At 34.9% G+C, this 24,221-nt stretch overlaps 1 long non-coding RNA gene across 1 annotated transcript in view; it reads right to left on the reverse strand.

Moving 5' to 3' along the window:
* The window catches only part of LOC139827906 (uncharacterized), a 246,622-nt gene that overhangs the window by 121,446 nt on the left and 100,955 nt on the right, over window positions 1-24,221 (reverse strand). The window contains exon 2 of the long non-coding RNA XR_011739033.1: window positions 10,847-10,886. This is a non-coding gene — a long non-coding RNA (uncharacterized lncRNA). The remainder of the gene's footprint in view (window positions 1-10,846; window positions 10,887-24,221) is intronic.

The following is a 24,221-nucleotide window of genomic DNA, read 5'->3' on the forward strand; positions in this document are numbered from 1 at the left end:
TCTAAGCAGATACATTCCCTCAGCTGCAACTTTACAACTACAAGCCCTAAACATTATCCTTTGAGCAATAGGAATTACTTTACATTTCAATTACAGGGCTGGAAAAGACTCAATAATTTACTTTCTCTTTAGGAAAGGTCACAGCCTATGACCTAGTGAGACATCATACAGCTCTGAGAATCTTTCAAAGTAAAAGTCCATTACTAAAGTCAATTGGAGATGTTGACTAAGCAAAAACATGCTTACTGGTTTGTCCTTACTGTTAAAACAGAACATACTGATATCACAGTTCATTTTGAATCCAGTCCAAAAAAAAAAAAAAAACCACCACATTACAGAACACCCAAAAAAAAAATCATATATGATGCAGGCTGTAAGATCTATGTCACCCCATCTAATTGCCATAGATAACTATTTCTGAGGTTCTCTTCACACTTCACTTGCAGTGCTGCTGAAGAAATCAGGAAATGTTGAATTTCACCTTCACAGTAGGCATCTCAGGCATAGCATTAGGATGGTAGGACTGTGGTTTTATTTTAATTTGCCATAGCAGTGCCAACAGAAATAATTGAAAAAAATAATTCTTTCTTATTAATTAGTTGAGTAATTAACTTTTCAGACACTGTTGCAACATCAGGACACTTTATTCTGAGTCTGGGCGATGCAAAAGTGGTTCTTCGGTATTTCATTACCAAATGCTACTTATTCACAAGATAGTATTCATGCTGTACATGCATGTAACTCAATTTATTTTTAAAAAACTATCTCAAAAATTATGTTTCCTTTAGAAGTAGGAGTCCCTAAGAGATTTGAACCACATCCCAACCTTTCAATGAACTTGTTAGGATAAATAATCACTCTCTTTTCTTACCCCTTGGAACAGCTTGGATTCTTAACCTCTTTGCTTGTTACTCCTGAGCAACTCAAAATAAGGTTATAAGCAGAGCTCTCCCAATATTTGCAGAAGCATTTTAAAATAGAGAAAGAAAAATTAGAAACATTTCCCTTTAGACATGACTGTGTTTTTCAAAAGCAAAAATAAAATTAGTGCAGTATATGCATTTTCAAGTAATCACAGATTATATATTAAGTAGAATCATGGGTTCACAGAATGGTTTGCATTGGAAGGAACTTTTAAAGACCACCTAATCCAACCCTCCTACAATGAGCAGGGACATTTTCAGCAACATCAAGTTGCTCAAAGCCCAATCCAGCCTGTCTTTGAATGTTTTCAGGGATGGGATGCTGCTGGTTTTGGCTGGGGTAGAGTTAGTTTTCTTTGTAGTAGCTAGTATGGGGCGATGTTTTCAATTTGGGCTGGAAACAGCATTGATAGTACAGGGATGCTTTAGTTATTGCTGAGCAGGGTTTACACTGAGTCAAGACCTTTTCTGCTTCTCACATTGCTCTGTCTAGTGAGTAGGCTGGAGGTGGAGAGGAAACTGGGAGGGGACACAGCTGGGATAGGTGATCCCAAGTGACCAAAGAGATATTCCATACCATGTGACGTCATGCTCATATAAAGCTGGGGAAAAGTTACCTATGGAGCCACTGCCCGGGGACTGGTGAGGCATTGGTCAGTTGGTAGTGAGCAATTGTTTTTCATTTACATCACTTGTCTTTCTTGGTTTTTATTTTTCTCTCTTTTTGTTGTTTTTCTTTTCATTACAAAGTATTATTATTATATTCTATTTTGTTTCAACTATTAAACTGTTCCTCTCAACCCATGAGTTTTTTCACTTTTACCCTTCCAATTCTTTTGCCATCCCATTCTGCTGGAGGGAAAGTGAGCAAGTGTCTGCATGGTGTTTAGTTGCTGGCTGGGGCTAACCCACAGCTGGCATCTACAGCCTCTCTGGGCAACCTGTTCCAGTGTTTCACCAGTCTCGACATAAGAAATTTACTCCTTATATCTAGTCTGGACCTATCCCCCTTTAGTTTAAGTCCATTACCCGTTGTCCTATCGCTACAGGCCCTACAAACAAGTCTATTCTCATCTTTCTTTTAAGCCCCTTTTAAGAATTGAAAGGCTAAGTAATCTCAATATGCAGTTGTGTAGCACCTGGCCACTAAATGAGTAAGATGCAGTATAATATTTAGTCTTTTTATGATATCTTGATATTTTGGAGAACTCTCTTTAAGACGATGTGTTCTATAGCCCAAAGACCTATTGGTGTGAAATGACACACACAAAAAGGAATATGAAAAAAAAGACATCATCCAAACATGTCCCTTATTATATCTAACTTGTGTGTATATAATTCCTATATGTATATTTTAAATTACTTCTGTAGGGGAATGATAGGGTATTTCAATGTCTGACATTCTGGTAAAAGCAGAAGACTGGGCTTTCTGTAGTCTTCTTATACAGCAAACACCTAAAAAGAGACTGCATTTAAAAAAATATAAAACATAAAAATAAGTACATTTACAGGATTTGAAGGGGTTTGAGAGTAGGCAATGGTAGGAAAGTTTTCACGCATATTAAAGACGCTTATTCCAGTAGAGACTGCAGTGCACTTTTCTTCACGTTGAAATGTCTGTTTGTAGCCGGAAACTCAAATTGTTATTTAGTCAGAAAAGATCAGACTGAAACAATCAGTATAGGCTAAATCATCATCGCCAGCTTTATGTAGTGCTATATAGTCTTCAAATGGTAGGACATACTCCACACATATTACACTGTCAGGACATTTGGGCAAGGTGCCCAACATCATCCACCCATCACTTGCAATCTCACTGTATCACAGAAGATTTTTATGACTGTAAGATCACTGACATGAAGGAATACTCCTCAGACACCTCAAGTTAATAAATCACTTGTTTCTTTCCCTTCTTCTTCCTTTAAAAAATAACTGACCTAGCAAAGCTGCTTCATCCCAGAGTATTTTGGAATCTGTTGGTAAATTTGACTATAACATCTTTACTGAGCTAGTAAAGGAGATTTACTCAGATAGTCACAACATTAAGTATAGAGCACCTAATGAGATGTGTAGAATTTAAAATGCAGTCTACTTCACAGTTACCCATCATGGAGAATGATGGCAGCTAGTCTTCCCATCCACAACTGCATAGAAAACACAGTAATATTTCCATAGAGACTACTGCAAGACCCATCTGAAGCAACGCAATACTCTTGTGCTTTCAGAACTTACCTTAGCATGCTGGAGACATCATTTTAGTGATTCTATGATTCTGTGATCAATAGGAACCCTCTCTGTTTGCAGATCAGTTGTAATTGCATTAGAATAACAATATAACCATCTAATTAGGTAGAGTACTCTTAATATATAAAACTGAGAATTTTATAAAGTTTGCATATCTCCATTCATGTGAAGGCAGGGGTTGTGTAGACCCCATTTCCAACTGTCTGTTCAGAACAGAAATGCTAAAATATAACCCAGTAAAAATGATTTTTAACCTTACTAGTAAAAGGCTAAAGACTGCACTGACCTGACAGTGCATGGTCTCAGAATTTTTCTAGGCTTGTTTTGACCTGAGCTGATTTTATATTGCTTAGCTGAGGTAACAATTGCCAAGAAGTCAGGTAAGTATTGTCTAAAATTATAGCTTCAGTCTAGTGTGAGAATAAGTGCTTATTGAACGTAGTTTGAATTGTCTATGAATCTAGAATAAAATGGTGTGGAAGGAAACATACATATGATGGCACCAGAGGCCCTAGACTGTGACTAAAAATGACAATACTCAGTCACTATTGAATGCAACCTTGCACAGTTCAATTAAAACCAATTTTAAGGACAATAAAGAGAACAGAAATACTGAACAATTGAACTAGCAACAAATTACTGACTGTATTGTAAGCAGTGTTCCCTTGTTCCTTTTTTTGCCCCGAAGAATTTTGAGTGTAACAGGGGTCCTTCCCAGCCAGCAATCCCATGACTCAGCATTCTCCACACAACACTTTCAGCTATCTCACTGAAAACAGAGGCTTTCAGAAGGCATAAAGCACATTCATACTGAGGTATTGGGCACACACACATAGTTCTTCATACATTTCCATATTTTCTTAAACCAAAGTTGCTTCTAGTGGGGAATGAGGAATGCCTTTCTCAATTCCAGTTTCTTCAAGCAGTTACCTCCTTTACAACACAAATACAAGACACAATACCTACATACACCAAGACTGTAAACCCGAGAGTAAGTGGGACCGCTGCTTCCATGCCAGTGTAAATATACACATGGAGAAAAAAAGGGAAGGCATGTAAAAGCACTTAACACTGAAAAGCAAAAAAATACTGCAGAATTAAGACTATTTCAGATAGGAAAAAATAACAATGTATACCACTAATTTCAGCATTATTAGAACAAAATAAATAATTCCTCTTTGTTTAGTATACAAAGACAGGGAGAATAGGGTTGTAATTTTCCTTTTGGATTAATTTCATGTTAGTTTTTTCTTGATAAACACTTGTCTATGTATAAAGGTCTTTCCCGAGTGATAATATGTGGATTATTTTTTTTTCTTAGAACCTCCTAAGTATACTTACTTATCTGAAGGCTGTTTAATAGTTTTGTGATCCTTTGAAGTTTTACTTGCTTGCTTGAAATAATAGGATTTTTCCCTACCGTTCAATATATTGAACTGAACCAAACAAGCTATGGAACCTCTCAGGAATTGGTACGCAGTTTATTGCACATTTTATTCATGACATTGCACTCACAGCTAACTGAGATGTCATGACTAGTATGTACGGGCAACTAACAATTGATTCAGCTGTTATTCATCAAAATATAGAACTCAGCTTACTAACCCACTCGAGTTTTATAAGCTTCATTGGGGCTTAAAATGTTCATGCTACTGAAAACAGTCTTGAACCAGTATCTCCATAAAAATTATGTTTATTTTTTGGAAACTAACAGTTTTAGGTATATTCCTCAAAATACCACAGAAAATACACTGTTCGGTGCCACTGAAAAAGTCAGTTGGAAAGAGTAAACTCAAGAACAAAAGATAATTTGTAATGGTTTAGCTGCAATGGAGAGCATAGTGAAGTAGTTTTATTCTATAACAAATCTTTTAAACAGCTCTTTAGCAAACTAAATTGAAAAGCCATCATATGCAGACAGCAAAAGCTAAGTTTGAATACTAACATAAACACTATATGTTGCTCCCATTCTGTCCTGGGATATATTGAGTGAATTTGTAATCTTCAATGTGATCTAAAATTTACCTAGATATCTTTTCCTCAAAACTAAAATTTAAAAGTGAACAACCCATGAAAATAACAGATGCCATGCCACAGGTGACAGAACAAGCTATAGCACAGAGCCTTGTCATAAGTACAAATAAATCCCTTGTGCAAGCTCACAGGCTGTTCTTTTTGCAGGTAAATATTTCTAGTTTAGTTTGTGTCTCCCATGCAAATAAGCAGTGAAAAAATAGCATCACTTCAACTAAGAAAAATGTTTGAATCATTACATTAAATTATATTGGAGTGCACTATAATAAAAACAAGAAAAAAATCCTCCACAATAATTTACTTATTGCTTTGAAAATGGCTGTGTTCTTAGGATGAAGCTCACTGACAGTGTATTTAAAACATTCTGAAAGACCATATTTTATGTGATAAACAAAAGACAACCTAGGAAAATGCAGCAACTCCTTCCAGCTTCATTAAAGAAAAAAAAAAAAATCATTTTAAGGATGTTAGCTGAACAAGCCATAGAGAAATCCAGCATGCTAAATGCAGGCTAGTAAAAACAGGTATGTACAAGTGGAAGGGGCAGTATAAGTGAACAAGTATAATGCCTTGGAAACAGTATTACAACCTTGTCAGCCTGTGCCCAGAAGCACAACAACTTTCTGACCTGTAATGTCACTGCCATCAAGGAATTCACGTGGTCTCAGCCAGTTTAGAAACCTCTGAACTTCCTTCAATTGCATGACACGTGTGGCTAGGAAGGTCGTGCTCAATGCCATGCCAAGAACTTAAGAAAATACTATTTTGGAATAAAAAAATATTAACCCAACCTGGTAAAGCTTCAGATTTGACAAAGAGATGTTTAATATTAACACTTTCAAAACATTCTCAGCCTGTTCTAGAGTTATTTTACCTGTACTATGAATATAGTATTCTGTTTCAATTAGAAATCTGCCAAGCAGACATAAGAAGACATATGTTTACATCAAATATACTTGAGTAGGTCTCTTTCAATATCTTCAAGTAGAACTGTTTCACATTGCATGAATAGTTTTACTGGAACACAGTATGAACCAAAATTCAGGTAGTCTAGGTAAATGTCAAAAAGCCTAGTCCATCTCTCTTAATCATATCCACAGAACACCAGGCCCATCCAGTTTTCTTTCCCATTGAAAATAACTTCAGGGTACAGAGGCGCACAATTATTCAAAAATAAATTTCTTCAGTCATGATTTATTGTCTGTATGCAAACGTATGGATAGTTCACTTATTATTGACAACTTTTCACATGTACCATAAGTATCCCATTGAAGTTGATTTCAGAAATGTATTTGGGGAGTTATGCACTTGGGCTACCGCTCTTCCTCTTATTAATGTAGTAATGTAATGTAGTAGTGTAATGTATTTATGATGGCAGATCAATGTGCTTTGGTCCTCCAAGCAACAAAATAAATCGAGAAAGTCTAGGGTTTATTTTAGAATTCTGAAAGAATAATGAATCTGGAAAAACAAAGCCTTTTGTAGCCCAGAGGATATTTAGGTCAAGGCATCTCACCCTCAGACTTGCACAGCAATAGGAATTATTGGCCTAATACAATTACCATGGTATTCAAAGAGAAAACTATTACATTAAGTGAAGAAGAAAATGGAAAAAAAGACAGTTATTTCTCCTATTCATTCCTGCTGTAGAAGAGTCATGGTCTAAGGATGTATTCAAAAACCAGAGCACATGTTTCATAAGAATAGTGCTGAAAAATAAACAAAGTTCTGTGAACATTAAGATTCGCCTGCATTATGAACCAGGTACTGCCTAAGAGAGAGGTTGAAATACCTTTGACATTAATGACATAAAAAAACAGGAAAGAGTTACCCTGCATTCTCTAGGGTGTAAAAACTATGTTTTGTTCACTAACTAGTAGAAGACAACACTGATAGTAATACTGTCTGCACAGGCAGTAATTCTATTTTTTCAAATATATTTCCCAAGAAGTGAACACAGCACGGGCTTGCTAACCTTGAAGAAGTCTATATGCTGCCTTGCTTACTATTTGTGATCAAAGTAATACAGAAACAGTTACAGGAGTGAGGTCCCCAGTCTTAATGTCTATAGAGCCTAAAGTGAAGCCAAGAATTCCCTGCAGGGGAAAGGTCAAACCACTCGTTGTCATTTGTTTCAGTCAAACTCAGTGCTGAATGAAGAGCTGCAGGGGCAGGCAGAACACAAAATTATGTCAGCGAGGCTGAAAGCAAGATTTGGGTTCAAATATGCCATGGACTACACAACATAGCTCTTTTTATATGGAAAAAGTTGGTCATCCTCACAGCTCCTAAACTCATTTTCTAATGAGAACTGCAGAAAAATACATAATTAAATTATTTTTTAATACATTTTGGAAGAGCATAGAAAGGGGAAAAATTGTCTCATTTTAATTTTCCTTTTCGTACTTTTTTCTTTCTTCCCCCTTTGCTGTACCAAGAGAAAAAATTTTGGAAATAAACCATTTCACTATGATATTGTGAAAAGAATGAGCTGAGACAGTAAATAAACTGCCAGAAGAGGTTTTCTCCATGTGACAACGCTTTAATTTTAGTCAGACATACAGCACCTGCACGAGAATGACACATGCCTTAAAAAAAAGTGTGTAATACAAGCATGTAAAGCAAGATAGGTACTGCATTTCATCATGCTGCTCTTCCATTTTATCTTCTTCATAAAGCCAATAGGACTGCTCAGGAGAATAGAGGCTGAAATGAAAGAGATTTTTTCACAGGGGGATGGGGAAGGCAAGATTTCCACCAATACCTGTAATTGCATGAAGAATGGGAAAAAATGAGTCAGAAGGAAAAAGAAAAATATATAATTCTGAAGAAAAAAGCTGATATAAATTTAAATAAATTCTTTGCTGATATATTGATTTACTCCAGAAGTTATCCTGTCCCAAAATGTAATACATTTGGATCATAAGGCTTATTTAAAAAAAAAAAAATCTTGTTAAAATGTTTATAGTTCTTACATAAGGACAAAACTTAATCTTTCTTACATATTTTATTTTCCGGCTAGGTTTTCTGTACTTTTACATTTTGCACTATATTCCAAATCTCTTTTCATTTCTTTTATCCTTTCTTTTATCCTTTCTTTTCTCTTTTCTTTTCTTTTCTTTTCTTTTCTTTTCTTTTCTTTTCTTTTCTTTTCTTTTCTTTTCTTTTCTTTTCTTTTCTTTTCTTTTCTTTTCTTTTCTTTTCTTTTCTTTCCTTTCCTCTTTTCCTTTCTTTTCTCTTTTCCTTTCTTTTCTTTTCCTTTCTCTTTTCATTTCTCTTTTCTTTTCTCTTTTCCTTTCTTTTCTCTTCTTTACTTCTCTTTCCTTCTCTTCTCTTTCCTTCTCTTCTTTCTTTCAGTTCTATTCTGCTGTTTCCCCTTTTTTCATTTCATTGTTCTGTCTACTACCTTGATTATGTCCTTACTAAATCTACATCCACATTCCCCCTTCGATCTCCATCAAAACATAGTTCTAAAACCTGCATAATATTTGCTTTTATTACTTTAGTGAAACTCTTTTGCTCCTTGACAGCATGAAGCACTACAGTTTTGGACCCATCTAGTTGGAACAGGAGAAGGGACACAAGTTTATTGATTCCCCTATTGGTAAAATAAGTTACCAGTCAGAAAAAAATTTGGTTCAAAGCATTACCTCCAGGTGCGTGTCCTGGCTGTGTGTTTAAAATCAGGCAGCAAGAGAGCAATTGGTGTCTAAGCGTCCTGTGAATTTAGCCATACATCTTCTATGTAAGCTTACAATAGCACAATGAGACCAGTTACCTACATGTTGCCCAAACTGATAAAAGGAAAAATATGAACAAAATAACGTTGTCACAGAATATTTACCTATTTATAAGGTATAAATATATTGCTAAATTAGTTTCTCATATAGTCAATCTCGGTTTAGGTCTCAGGATGAGACTAAAATAGAAATAATAAAAATCCTGTTCTTCACAAATGGCATGTCTCTGTTCCCATTGTTTTCCTGCTGCATTTTTCCACAGCAGATGCACAAAATAATTTTCCTTAGTTATTTTTAACTTTTAAGAGGTACCCTACTTTTGGAAAAAAAAAAAAAGAACAATTCTGTATTACACTACTAGCAATACTATTAAATCTCAATAATGTAATAAAATGTATGTAATACTTCCAGATGAGAGATTGAACTGGAAATGTATGATCAGCTACATCTTCAGTTAATGCAGATATCCGTAACTGCTGTTTTCTTATATTTGGTGTCAAACAGTCTTGTCTAAAAATCTTGAACAAGCAGTGGTTTTCAAGGTTATCTTAATCTGTCCGCATGCCTGAAAGGATGCTAATGTGGTTGACTGAATTCAGTGTGTGACATGACTGACAAGTCCAATGTGCCAGTGTATAGAACTTAAGTATCTTTCTTGCTCATGTATCACTCAATGTTCTTCTCCTAACATCCTCACTAAACACACTTCCTACCAGCATAGATTCTGGGATAAGTTAGACTGGGTATAGAAAATGACTCCTTGTACAAGACTCAGTTTGGATCTAACTTTCTTCATATGGTTTGCATCAACGAAGGAAAAGAAATACCTTAGGTAGCTGAACTGAGATAAGCTTTACATTTCTTTCTTATGCTTACAATGCCAAATCACTGTGAGATTCCTTTGTAGTGACAGAACAGAATTCACATGGAATCTCTAGCACAGAGGTGTAAGAGCTGGAGAGACAACAGTTGTGAACAGGGAATGGGGGACATGCAACAAGGATTCAGAACATTAAATCTACAAATTAGCAAATTAATAACCAACCACACAATAAAATAAGCACATCAGCTTTACATTGCTCTCTGGATTTGCCTGATGTCCTTTGTTTCTTTCCACCTGCACAACTGCACAGCTTCTATACCTTACTGATACTTTGTCTGGCAAGATCCATTTGCTATACCTACTAAGGTAATAATCAGATTAGATACATAAATATGAGACAAAGATACATACTGGAGGCAATAGGTAGTCTTTTATGACGTGTTCTTAACCCAGTGGATTAACAGCTGTGATTTAATTGTGTTTTGTCAGTCATACGGTACAGTACACCTCTGGAATTGTAGCTGTAAAGCAATGAGTTAATGAAGCTCTCCACGTTTCTTTAACTGTCAGGATCTGCTAGGTAAATATTGTGTCTCTAGCCATAGGTTCTAAAATCCTGATTTGGAAATTATAGCAATCACATTTCGACAAGAATTTCAGTATAAATTTTCAGAAATGAAGTTTCAGTTGTGATTCCAACTACCAAGAGCATATCAGCTGAGAAAAATCTGTTATAAATTTGCTCCAAAACAGGTGGACAATTGCGAGTAAACATTAAACCAAATTATGCATAAAACTGAGTTTAATGCAATATTTGAATGTAATATTTGAATAATCCATCAGTGAAACTGGGGAAAAAAACTGAAAAACGTGTCTCCTAATATGAAGAAATAAAAACTTGGATGACAATAATTGTGTAAGAGGTTCAGACTAAACATACATTTAGTATTTAAAATGCAAGAGGGCCATAATGTCTTCAGTCAGTTAGAAATAATCTTAGGATTCATACAGGGACAATTTGGTGTAAACTGCATTTTTAATGTTTATCAAATGTGTAAACACATGCACACATAGATACTCACATTTGTCACTTCAAAAATCCAAAGGTATTGTCCAAGAAACCTGCAAAATCACACACAAAAATAACTAACCATCGAATAAGGGACATCATTTAGCTTTAATCTCGTGTCAAGTACTTACCCATCTATCACACATAGGTGGAATGCAAATTTAATTAAAAAGACTGCATCTCTGGGAATTATTATAATTTCTTCTATCTTGTAAGTGTGCTTCAGATCAGAATAGAATCTCACTGTAGACAGAATACGTATGTAAAAATTGATTGTTTTAAAAAAATCTCATAGAAGACCTTTCCTATATGGCATGTATTTGTATTTTTATTCTCAGATATATTATCAGGTTATTTTTTCTTCAAACAAAGAGCTCTGTAAACACATAGTTCGGCTCAATAAATTTTGGGTCAAGCTAAATTTTAGCTTGACTAAAGAAGTTTTAAGCTCAGAGGCATATTTTATCTCCAGAAACTCTAAGTATAATTACTATTTTAGTAACTAGGACAATGTTTTCACTGAAGTGTTCCTAAGGGGAATTTTTTTCATTTAGTCAGTGTGTCTAGGTTTCATGCATTAATCACTTTTAAAGACAGAAAATCAGTTTAAAATAAATGGCTGAAAAAGCAAATAGGATATTAATATCTTCAAAATGTCTTTAAGACTTCACTAGTGCTTTGAATAATTAACTCATATATTTTCAATAAATAAAAATAATTTTCTTAATCTAGAGTTTCTTCATCTTGTTTTAATCTTTAACCTGCAAATTAAATCAGGCTGATGACACAGTCATCTCTTCAAATCTGTCTGTCATCTTCCCTTAAACTTGGGTACTCATTAATTATTTTCAATATGCTGAATTTTTTGTCAAAGATCTAGAACTCTCACAGGCATTGTGTGCTTAAATAAACTTGCACAACCCGTGGCTAAGGGTAGATTTCTGTTTGCCATTTTTTATTATAATACATGTTCTAATTTCTATTCTAAAAAAGACATGAACACACATGAACTACTTATCATTATCTTTGAACTTGGAAAATAAACAGTTTTTACTGTTTTCTGGGGAAAACAATTAGATAAATAAATAAATAAATAAATATTTGACCTTTCTTTAAAAATAGCTGATTTTTACAAACATCATAGTTTTCAGCATTTTAATGAGCATGAATCTGAATTATTGACACAATAGACAGAAATAACAAACTAACTGAAACAAATCTGTGCAACTTCCCTTTCTGCAGTACTAGCTCTTACTATTAGTGTAACCTTTGTTTAGTTGTTGAAATTGCCACTGAGAACTGAATATAGGAAGAACTTTTAAGGTAATTTTTAAGTGTACCACAACAACCATTTAATACCATTCCTCTGTTTGAAGTGGCATCTCCTTTTGGTTCATTCTCTTTTAATCTCTCGTTTCTGTTGCTGTTGCAACTTTAAGATGATAAAAGAGAGTTGATAACACCATTAATCTGAGTTATTTATGCTGCTAAATGTTCACAATATATAAACTAGAAGACTGGATTTGAGCTTATTACCTTATTTCTTGACTGTAAGGAGGACATACTGTGTACCTGTGTATTAATGCTGTATGCTAGTCCATTCAGGGAGTGTTACTTTGAGTTTTATCTGAAGTCAGGCATGGTTGGATATTAAAAACCTTAGAACAAAATTATCTTAATTTAAACCCTTTGTCTTCCCTTTGTTTCATATCAGCTTAGCTCTTCTGAAGGACATTTGTGGTTGCACCAGTGTAAGTAATGTTGCTGGATTTTTTTTAAGTTAAAAATACTAATCAATTAGCAGACTAAATCCTTTCTTCTGTCCCCCCCATTTTTTTTTTCAATCTGCCAATGGTTAGTTGACAGTTTTTTCTAGGTTTGACTTCAGAGAGACACAAATACTGCAGAGCATATATTTTGTCAGTTTTGCTGTGACTTTGTATTTTAAGTAGGTACATAAAGTGAAAGCCTGTGATATGAGTAGGGGAGGAATTATGTTCAGATGGGCTCAAATTTATTCCATCTGACAAGCATCTGGATTCAACTATCAAGCTTCTTAAGAGAACTCACCTTCAGAAGAATTTTTAGGTTAAAATATTGGGGGGCGGGCTTTTGAGTGACAGAGGGAAAACAAAATGTATGGTTTTTAATAACATATTTTGCTCTCCCAGTAAAATGGTAAGAAGATGCCTTTGATAGCACAAATCTAGACTATTTCTGGAAGATTTTTCAGTAAATGTAAGAATAAGGTTTGAAAAGGAAGAAGAAGAGGTCATTCTAAAGTCATTGAGAATGACTGATACACACTACCTGTAAGAAAGCACTTGAGGCAATATGGGTTAGGTAAAAACAAGAACCCAAATTATCTAGGGAATAATGGTAAAGAATACCAAAGGAGGCAATTCAAAAAAGAAATAAAAAATAACTGAAGAAAAAGCAAAAATTATGTTAAAGTTTGAAAAGTGATAGAAGTCTTTCCTTTAACTATCCTCTCTTATTCTTACTTTTCCTTATTTTAGTTCAATATTTTCTCTGCTAGAGTAGTATCTTTTCCTTCAAAATAAGAGCAGCTATATGAAAATCAAGAATATAGAGACTTCACAAAAAGAGCACTACATAATGGGACAATTTTCTTCTCTGGTTGTAAGTCAGTGTTGCTTTAAAGTGTTTCTCAATACACCTGATTTACATTGGTATGGATTAGATGTAACCACCTGGAGTCAGTGCACTCAAAATAAGACAAGTAGCTTGAGGAGAAGCAGGTCTGGTGATCCAAAGATGAAAGGCAATGGCATTTTCATATTACTAGGATACTTAAAATTTTGCTTGGTACAACATTGACTTTCATTATTAAACTGAAATGTCAATTTTAGTCTCCTGTTTAACAAATGAACATACTCTGTGCTGGACACATGATCTGAAAGGCCCGTGAGAATGTTCTCTCCAAAATTCTGACAGTGGCTGATGACCTTTCCAAACAGACTGGTGGTCTCAGTTCTTGTTGCGTGGATTATTCATAGCATTGAAATCCAAAAAGAAAACCTCAAACAGTTCCAAGTTGGATCTAATTGGAATGTGATTTTTAGAAGTAACATGCAAACTCAAACAACCTCAGCCTTCAATGACTGTTTTTCTGGATGACAAGAGTTAGTGGAGACAACACCTCTTCTACAGAAAGAATCTGAAGCTTTAGAGGTCAGAGCTCTTTATAAACTCAAAAAGCAGCAGATTTAAAGAAACACTGCTTTCATTCACAACTATCATTGTGATTTTTTTTTCAGATGTTAAGATTCTGATTTTAGCATGACCCTTACTGGAAAGAGGCTTCACTCAAGTGTGTCAAATGATGAGTATGTCTGGGCTGCCTGGTTCAAACAACACTTTTACAAAGTGTTATTTTCTGAACAAGTTTTTCAGAGAAAAAATGCAAGGTCTATTAGATATCTTTGTTAACCATGCTCTCCTGAAGAGAAATGAAAAAAAAACAAATAAATAAATCAAGTGTGGCCTTCAAGTAATCACATTTGGTAGGAAAATCAAGTCTTAATGTTATAATTATGCAGAAAAATATGAAACTTTAAACTTTTAGCTATTAAAGGGAAGCAGAAATCTATTTACTATTATTTATTTTTTTAATTTAAATTTAGAAAAGGTTTTTAATTTAAAGGATCTTAAATTAAAAAAATTAAATTTTACCTAAATATTTGTAAAAATATTCAAATGAGTATCAATAGGTAAACATCAAGCATGAAGTAGTTTCATCTCTAGCTAAGACACTCATTTAAATTAGCTCCAAAACCACATAAAATCACTGTCAATTCTAATGGTCCCCAGTTTGGCAAGATACTAAATTTAAGCACTATTAGGCTACATGAAATGATCCGAGGCAGAGAAATTTCGTGATTATTCAGTGGGAGTAATTTGGTAGTTGTTAATTGCTATCAGGGGACATAGAGACCATGCCTCTCAAATGGGCAATCTCTCCTGGGGAGCAATACTGCTAGCATAAGGCCTTTTCTGCACATACACTGATTAAATGAACCAATTAATTAAGTGCTCACATGTGAATTACCATGTGCCCAGAGTTAGGGGAAGTATTCAGCTAAAGTAGTGAACTGATGCAGCAACTGCTAGTCAGGAAAAGAGCCATGGCAGGTGTCAGAGCCTTCCACCACTGGAAGAGCTAATTTCCTCCATCATATCCTTTTGCTCTGCTGACTAAAGGCAAAGCTAATGAGCCTGCCACTCTCTGTATTACACACAAATAAGTAGCAAATAAGTAGTTCTCTTTGAGCTGGTTCATAGCAATAAGCACAATATTATTGATGATTACTCTGTTACCAAATCAGAAATAAACTCCTGAAGTTGTCTTTGAACAACTATGCATTTATGAGAAACTATTCTTTCACCCTAATCCATGCACTTACCTCGTCCTATATATTTAGCTCCAAAAGAGCTTTTTTTCTTATTTTGCTTTCACTCACAAGAGCTTCTGAAAAAATTAATCCTCAATCTGTCTATTTACATGCCAAAACTGCTCTTTGAATCATTCCTCTTTAAAACTATCTCCCAGCTTCTTCTTCCTCCCGTAACATTTTTGCATCTATCAGAGACACATATTAATGGCTGCTCATGAATACAAAAAAATTCATTGCCCATATTCTTGGTCATGCAGAGGATGGGGCTAAATCGTTGTTTAATGCAATTTTCCACACATAGATCAGGAATAAAAAAGTGCCACAGACCTATCTATAATGGTTTCTTTTCCATTAGGACACAGATAACCAGATACCAAAACATATAAAATTGATAAAGCTTCACTTCATCTAGTTTGCTTGGGGTTTGTTTATTGGTTTGTTTGTTGTCTTATATTAGAAGGCTGAATTAGAATATCACAACTCTGATAGTTATTGGCCTTTAAATTGCCACGCAATTTGTTCCATGGACAGTTAATATGTATTTGTTCATATCCCAGCAAAAAACATTCACTTAATGTCTAGCACTGATGTTTGCCTCCCTAAAGCATTTATATGGAACAAATCATACCTGCTCTCAGATTTTATTTTAAGGGTTAAAGGCCAACATATTTTAGTAGTATATTTCTACACTTATTAATTATTAAATCCATCTATTTTGAAAACGAGATGACAAAAATAATACTTAATATGATGAGTAAGGTCTTTATACTGGTTTGTGGATTTACTTTTCTCTCTAGAAATACATTAGCAAACACACCCTTGGATTGTATTGTATTAGGAACTTAGAGTCAACCTGTCATTGACTACTCCACCTCAGCTGATCAGCTCCTAGCTTATTGCAGAAATGTTTGTTGTTAGTCCCCTAGTGTATGACCTTCCATGTTGTGCTATTAAATTTCAGCCCTTTTCTATTACTTGAGTCCCCAGGGTCATCCAATATACTGCTTGGCTATTTCACTCAACTAATGATCTCAGCCAAATACCTCCTTTATATCTTTCTCCTTTTCCCATTTTGGTGGTGTGTTCCTTCCTGCCCAGAAGTTCCTGACTCAAAGACTTATCTTTTAGCAAGGCCAAACACTTCTAATTCAGGTCAGTTTTTATGCTAGAAAATTGCCAGAATATATACTGGTACCTCACACACATTTAGATCTCAGTATTTTCACCTGTTTTTACTGGGAGGAAAAATACTGAAGAAAATACTCATATGTTTCTAATAAGATACATGGCAACGATATTTTTTTCATCTTCTCAAGAAAATGCATTTTGAGAAACAGAAGACAAACTATTAGATAGTGGCAACCCATGTGTCAGTATTCATTTAAATATACTCACTGATTACAGCTAATATTAGCTTTGAATGCAATGGGTTTTTATTTAAGAGCAGAATATTTTATACAAGTTTTGCACTGGGAAATCATGGTCATAAATACAAGACATGCACAGATCAATAGTCTAACTAAAATTTTATTGATCTGGCAGGAAACTATGACAGTGAAAAGTTGTGATTATTATGTTTGAACTCCGGTAGGTAAATATTTATGCATAGAATTTTTCTAATTCCCAAAACAGCATTTTCTTAGTTTGACCTTGTTTAAATATTCCTGATTAAAGAATACCTATGCAATTAAACACTTCATAATCATTTGTGTTACACAATGCTAAAAAGCTCCACAATCTCTGATAGGCAGCTAGCTCCTCCTCTCAACTAAGGACATTATTTCCTTTTATTTTCTCCTTCTGAAAAAAATAGTATTGTGAAATTTTAATAATGCTAGAGACCAGCTGATCTTCATTATGAGACATAGCTAATGTTCAAAAAACTGTGACTAGTCCATAATAAAGTAGTGAATTTATATGAGGCTTCAACATTATTTGTTTTCTATTATTAGCAATTATCCTGCAGGTATCCAAAATATTCCAGCTGATGTAAGACAATGAGAAATGTCTAGAATCAAAGAACAGAATAATTTAAATTGTGAAAGACCTTTAAGATCATTGAGTCCAACTGTTAAGCTAGCACTGCCAAGTCCACCACTAAATCATGTCCTTAACATCACATCTACATATCTTTTAAACATGTCCAGAAATTCTGACTCAACCACTTCTCTGGGCAGCCTGTTCCAATGCTTCACAACACTTTCAGTGAATACATTTTTCCTGATATCCAATCAAAACCTCCCCTGGTACAACTTGAGGCCATTTCCTCTCATCCTATCGCTTGCTACTTGGGAGAAGAGACCAATGTACTCCATGCTACAACCTCCTTCCAGAGAGTTGAAGAGGACATTAAGGTCTCCCCCCTCAGCCTACTTTTCTCCAGGCTAAACAGCCCCAGCTCCTACAGCCGTTCCTCATAGGACTTGTGCTCCAGGCCCCTTACCAGCTTCGTTGCTCTTCTTTGGACACGCTGCAGCACCTCAATGTCTTTCTTGTAGTAAGGGGCCCAAAACCAAACACAGGATTCAAGGTGGGGCCTCACCAGTGTTGAGTACAGGGGGACGACCACTTCCCTAGTCCTGCTGGCCACAAATAGCATACAAATATTAATTTCCTTGAAGTGCTTAACACATCATTACAACACTTAATGGGGGATAAGCTTAAGTGAAGGTAATGATATAGATTGCAACAAAACTGTAATGATTAAAGCCCAGTTAAAGACAAATAAGACACAGAGTCATCAATTCAGCTCTGTGTCAAAGCACTCTTTATTTAAGATGAATTCTTTCACTGTATTAAATAAATTAGTCTAGAAATAGTGCCTAGAGGTCCTGATCTCATGTCAAAACTTATTGTTGTAGGAATAAATATAATGACAAAACAGTTGCTCTTTTAGATAGCTTTCAGTTGCTACTGGTTTCTCCTGGGGGCAGAGATGGCTTCATGTTTTTGAAGTGATCTACATTCATTATTCACCCTAAATTTAATACTTTTCAAACAGAGAAAGAAGGAAATAGAAAGTCTCTTTTTACCAAGAGCATGTAAATGCATGATAGTCCCAGATCTACTTCAAGTTTTTTGTCTGTTTCAGTTCTGATTAAGTTTCTTTCTCAAAGCCAAGCAACTTTGCCTCACCTAGGACTACCTTCATGCAGTATTTTAAACCATAAGTATATTTTAACCCAGAAAATGTATCCTTAATTTTAAACATGACACCAGTTAGTTTATGGGAGGTCCTCATAAATCCAGCAGAAGCTACCTTGCCTAGCACTTGTTTCTGTATTGTCGTGGTTGAGACAGACAAACGACATAGACCAAGTTCTTCCAGGATGAAAGTAGTAGATGCCATTTATTGCCACAAGTGCATTTTTATACAGTTTTACCAATTCATATGTCTCTTCACTATTGGTTACAAGTTACAGCAGTAACATCTCATTGGCTAATTTTGCTATCATCAATGTTACTCTTCTACTCCCTTCTCTCTCACAGGTACATCCTTAACATCTCCAGATACTCCTTTACTCATGGGTAGGCCTTCATATCTTCAAGGCTAATTTCTGTTCCCATGCCTTCCGTCAGGGAATCCACGGACCCACCGTAGTCCCCCACACTGTATCTCTTACATGTTGTCTCAAAGTAGACTATTAACCAACTTAAGTTCCATCTTCCAAACAAATGTGGGCATACAAATTTGATTAAGTGGAATATAGCTTACAAATCTGCTTTTTTTTTTCCCTCTCCCTCTCCCTCTCCTCTCCCCTCCCTCTCCCCTCCCTCTCCCTCTCCCTCTCCCTCTCCCTCTCCCTCTCCCTCTCCCTCTCCCTCTCCCTCTCCCTCTCCCTCTCCCTCTCCCTCTCCCTCTCCCCTGCTTTATCTTTTTCTCTTTCTTTCTCTTTCAAAAATAGTAAGTAAAAAACCCTGTATGACTACTTATTTTTCTTATTGAAGAATTTACCATTTCCCAGAAGAATTACACACTTTGCAACTAGCATGAATGCCACTTACTGCAATGTACCTATCCAAAATCTAGCCAAGGAAAAGATCGTCTCCTGTATATTTGGGAAAAAGACCCACACAAGTTGTCTAGGTAGCCCAAGGTCACATCCAGCAAATAGTGAAAAGATATATAGTTTAATCTACCATTAAGAGTTAGGAACTCCTTACCTCACTAAGCTAACCTACACTTACATTGATTGAACCTTATAGTATATATGAATGGAAAAATATTTCCAGCCACAGTGCTAAAAATCTGGTATCTAAAATGAGTTTATATACTTTATTTTAGGAAGACTGGTTTTGACTGCTTCTGGAACAACTCTAAAATCCACAGATCCTTTAAAATGCACTTTTCACTGAAACAGGTGAAAATACTGTAAAGCAATTAATTCAGTCTAGAAGTAGCAATTCTACACAATTGTTATCTCAAATTAAACAAAAAGACTTGTCCTTTTTAACATCACAGAAACAGCGAATGCTTTTGAGTTTAATGAAGAAACCGAGGCTGCCACTATTGCTACAGTGTAAGCTTTATTATGAGATACTAGTTGGCTATTACATATTCTGCAATATCCTGATATTCAGACTTTCACTGTGATAAGACAGGAAGCTAATTTTTGAAGATTAGTAACTAAAAACGCAGAACTTGAGTATGTTACAAGTCACAAACAGCAAAAAAGTGCTATATTGGAATGTCCATTCTGTTTTTCATAAGTTCTTCACATAGTTCTACTACATAAATGTTATTTAAATAGATGTGGTAACTCCTCATCTTCTGCATGCACTCACTTTTAATCCTAGCTAAGTTGGTTTTTATTTATTTTTTTTTTTAATTTAAAGTAGTTGAAAATATTAATGCACTAGTGCAACGGAATAAAGAAGACTACAACCTTAATTATAATTACTTAAGCATAAAAAGACTAGACACAGCTGTGTGGCATTGCTGTCCCAGAGAACAGCTTAATCAATGAACTGAAAGGAAATGCTTCCCCCAGGTGCTTTGGAAGAAGTTATGATCTCTTCAACATGATGAAGCTAACATACTTATGGAGATGGCAGTAAAAGTCAGTTATGGGGTCAAAGGATACAGGAATCACAGTTTAATTTTGAAGATGTTATAATTTTCTCTCCTCATGGCCACCATAGGGACATTTGAATTCAGGCTTCATATTATTCAAGTTAAACTAGTGAAGAAAACCTTAAGGTCATTTGATAGCAAATGGAACCATTGTGCAAGCTGAGCGATCCAGCATTCAATGCCTTCTGATGCTATTCTCTGAAACAGTAAGTTTCAGATATCTAAGTATTGCAGAAGAAAGCTTTCCACCACAGAGAGAAGGGTGACTCTTGCTCATTCTCCTGGATCACTACTGAGTGTCAAATATTACAATGCTACCACACCTAATGTCAGGTACATACAAGGCAATTATCTAAGATGTCAGCATAAAATTCCACCCACTCATTGTGGCACAGATGCAACCACAGATGAAATTCAGTCTCATTTAACATGTACTTTCTGTCCCATCCTGGACAGTTTTTCCTCCAGGCAGGGAAACTCTATTATGAATGGATGTAACCTCTGAACACAGGAGCTGCTGATTCAGTCTGTAAAGAGCCCAATAACTGGTTTTAACTCTTGTCAGTTCCCTGTTAGAAGTCATTAGTGGCACAGAGAGCATTGCTTTACTCATAAACCCTCCCCTCTCTGCCCTATTCTTTCTAGAGCAACATTAAAAAAAGCTATGAAATCTGCAGAAATCTTGCATCACAAATAATAACATGCTACTATACTATGCTTTTGCGGATAGCAGTTGCTACTACTTATTGGAAAACTCTTTAAACAAACCATTCTTGAGACCATTCTTCCAATTAATGTAATTGGTTCATTTTCATAGTTAATGACTTTTCTAGACTGCTCAGTTCCTCATTCATTCTGTGTTGTTACTAGCTCTTGCAGTTATTCCACAAGCCATAATTACCACAGTTGTCAAGTAACAGTAGACCCTTGCTATTCAACATGCCAGTGCTCAGCCCTCCTGTGGGCTCTGCCCACTGCCCAGCCAAGACCTTCCCACACAGGGTAAGAAACTAACATCTCCTTTCTTCCTCTGTATCAGTTTACTTCCGTGTTTACATGGTCACAGTTGATGACCTATGTCTTGCTGAAACAATATTGTGTAACATCAGGATTTCTCTGCAAATGATCTTATGTCAAAGTGACAACAACTCTGAGAAAGTCAAGTCTTCCTCAACCTTTACTATTTGCTTTAAATGTTACTTCAAATATCAGAAAGCTGTCAGGCACCACTAACATAGTTCTATAATTGAATGATGCTAATTATGATCACATTTTGATGAAGCAGCATATTTTTCCAGGTCAACTCTTTTGACATTTTCTTGAAGTATTACATGGAGCAAGCCAGTACTGAAAATAAAAGAAAGATAAAATCTTATTTGATACATATGTGTTCCTTTGCCACACTATTAACTTACAATATGAAGCTAATGGGCAGTCATTGAGACACTGGAGATAGACATCTGTATCTATAGATAGGTATCATCTGCATATACATTTATACATACACACATTTGGGTATTCTATGTATTATGATACAAAGCTATTTGTTAAAATTACAACATAATTTCCATATTTGATACAAAAGATATTTCTTCCAGGCATAAATTGATGTATGCAAAAAAAATTACTCTGCAGTCATGATAACCTGGAAAGAGCAAATGTTGCACTAACTGGCATGACCTTGCTGAATTTTAATAAGTAATAATGGTGTAATACTGTAGAAATGGATCCTGTGTATTTACTAAATTTAGTACAATTCCTCCATGTTATGGAGAAAACAGCAACATTGAAGACTTTGTTATATAAAACCAGATATCTACTTTCAATCTTTTTTTTTCTTTTGCATCTTTTTTTTTAAAGTTACACATATCTTTTTGCAGTCAAGTCTCTAGTGATCCAAACCTTCCCAAGGGAAATATATCAAAAACATATCCTTTGTCAATTTCTTCTATTGGTTGCTAAACCAGCATATTTTACAGAGTGACCTTCCAAGTGATATTAGTAATCCCCATGTGGCTGCCAATATCTGTATGTTTACTTTGATGTAAGCTTAATATGCCATGAATTCTTGTACTCCTCATGCAAAATAACTATTTTATGCAGTATTTTATATGCATAAGAATTTACAAAAATCTGAAGTATATAAAAACCTATAAAATACTCAGCTTTCAGCTTTTGTTAAATAAATTCAAAAAAAAAAAAAAAAGAATGCTAAACGAAAAGCAGGTTACTTGTCTTAGCAGAGATTCATTTTTTCAGACTAAGTGAGGCCTGATCATTGCAGATAATTTCTGAAACCTGCATTCAATACAGGGTACCATTCTGGAATATATAACAAACAAAAAGTCCTTTTAAAGTAGAAGCACTTCTATTTATGAAACTTCAATATAAATGTATAATTATCATTTACTTTATAATGACTTTTTTAAAGGGTTGGGTTTTTTTTTGTTTTGTTTTGTTTTGTTTTTTGTTTGTTTGTTTTTTAATTTCTTCTCAGCACAAGTTTGCCACTATGTATACGTGTCCCTGATACATATACTTTTTGGTAATTTCTGTCTCAGAGTTCTTTCTGGTCCCCAGCTGTATACATGCATATCTCAAATTGCCAGTTGAAACATAGTGGTTACCCCAGCACTCAGAAGCACTCTTTCTTTTGAAACCTACTGACTTCAAGAGGGTTTTATTTGAAATATTAATTATAACTCTTGAATGACAAATCACACACTAAAAGAAAGTAAATTAACTAGTAGGCAGCAGTCCTATCTGATGAATATAATTTAAACTTAAAAAAAAAAAAAGTGTTTAAGTGGCTTTCTGGGTTGAGGTCTAAATACATCCCCACTGAATTCAATAATCATGAGCACTTAAATTAGGACTACAGGAGGGAAAATAAAAACATTAAATTTGATTTATTTGACTTTAATATTTTGCCAGTACTATTTGTCTATTACTTCTTAGGCAGCTTAATTTATGTGAAAGAGGTTTCATGCCGCTTTAGAATCAGAAGCACAGAAAAATAAGACTAGTCAGTTCATTTGAAGGTAATTTTTCAAATGATGTGACCACAGACAGAGTCTGCTGAATTTTTCTCAAACTTCAAAAAAACATTTTTTCTGTTGTTTCATGGTATATCTGTCAATTTGGAAGCCAACATAAATGAATTTTCCCACACAAAAGATGTAAGGAAACTAAAAGTACGATTTAGAATGGAATTTAATTACCTCTACCTAGCTTAATGATTACACATATCCCAAATAACATAGGAATATAGTAATATATCTAGTGTTTTATTATTACTTACATTTTGTGTGCATATGTATGCACACACACATTAATAGTCACATAAAATAGTTTGAAAGAATATTAAAAACAAAAAACCTTAAAATTATATGGTTTCATTCTATATCTAATCAAAACCATACAAGAACAAATGCTAACAACAAAGCCTATTTAAAGAGTTATATAAGAAATATAGTAATAAGAATTTAATTAATACAATAGAATACAGGCAGTATTCTAACAGTACCTAGCCAGAAAACTTGGTATCTGTGTCCTGCACTCTGCTACACCGCCTCAGAGACACTGTGTGTGAACTGGGGAAATCGCTTCTCTGCCAGGGAATAAAGACCGCTACTGCCTCATTTTGAAAATGGTGTTACACAAATTATTTGTTTGTTGTTTTGTTTTTGTTTTTCAGAAATAGCTTCTTAAGACATTACTTTATGTTCTGTTGAGTATGGTTCAGGTACTTGTAAGTGTTGTCTAAGTGCAGGCTGAAGTTTAATTAGCCAAACCAAAACTACAATTATCTTGCTGATTTTCAAGAGAGTATGTACACAAACAGAAAAAAACTCCAATTGAGTTATCTAAAAAGTAGTTAAAAAATCTTTCATACA

This window comes from Patagioenas fasciata, chromosome 4 (genome assembly GCF_037038585.1).
Source record: "Patagioenas fasciata isolate bPatFas1 chromosome 4, bPatFas1.hap1, whole genome shotgun sequence".
Lineage (NCBI taxonomy): Eukaryota > Metazoa > Chordata > Aves > Columbiformes > Columbidae > Patagioenas > Patagioenas fasciata.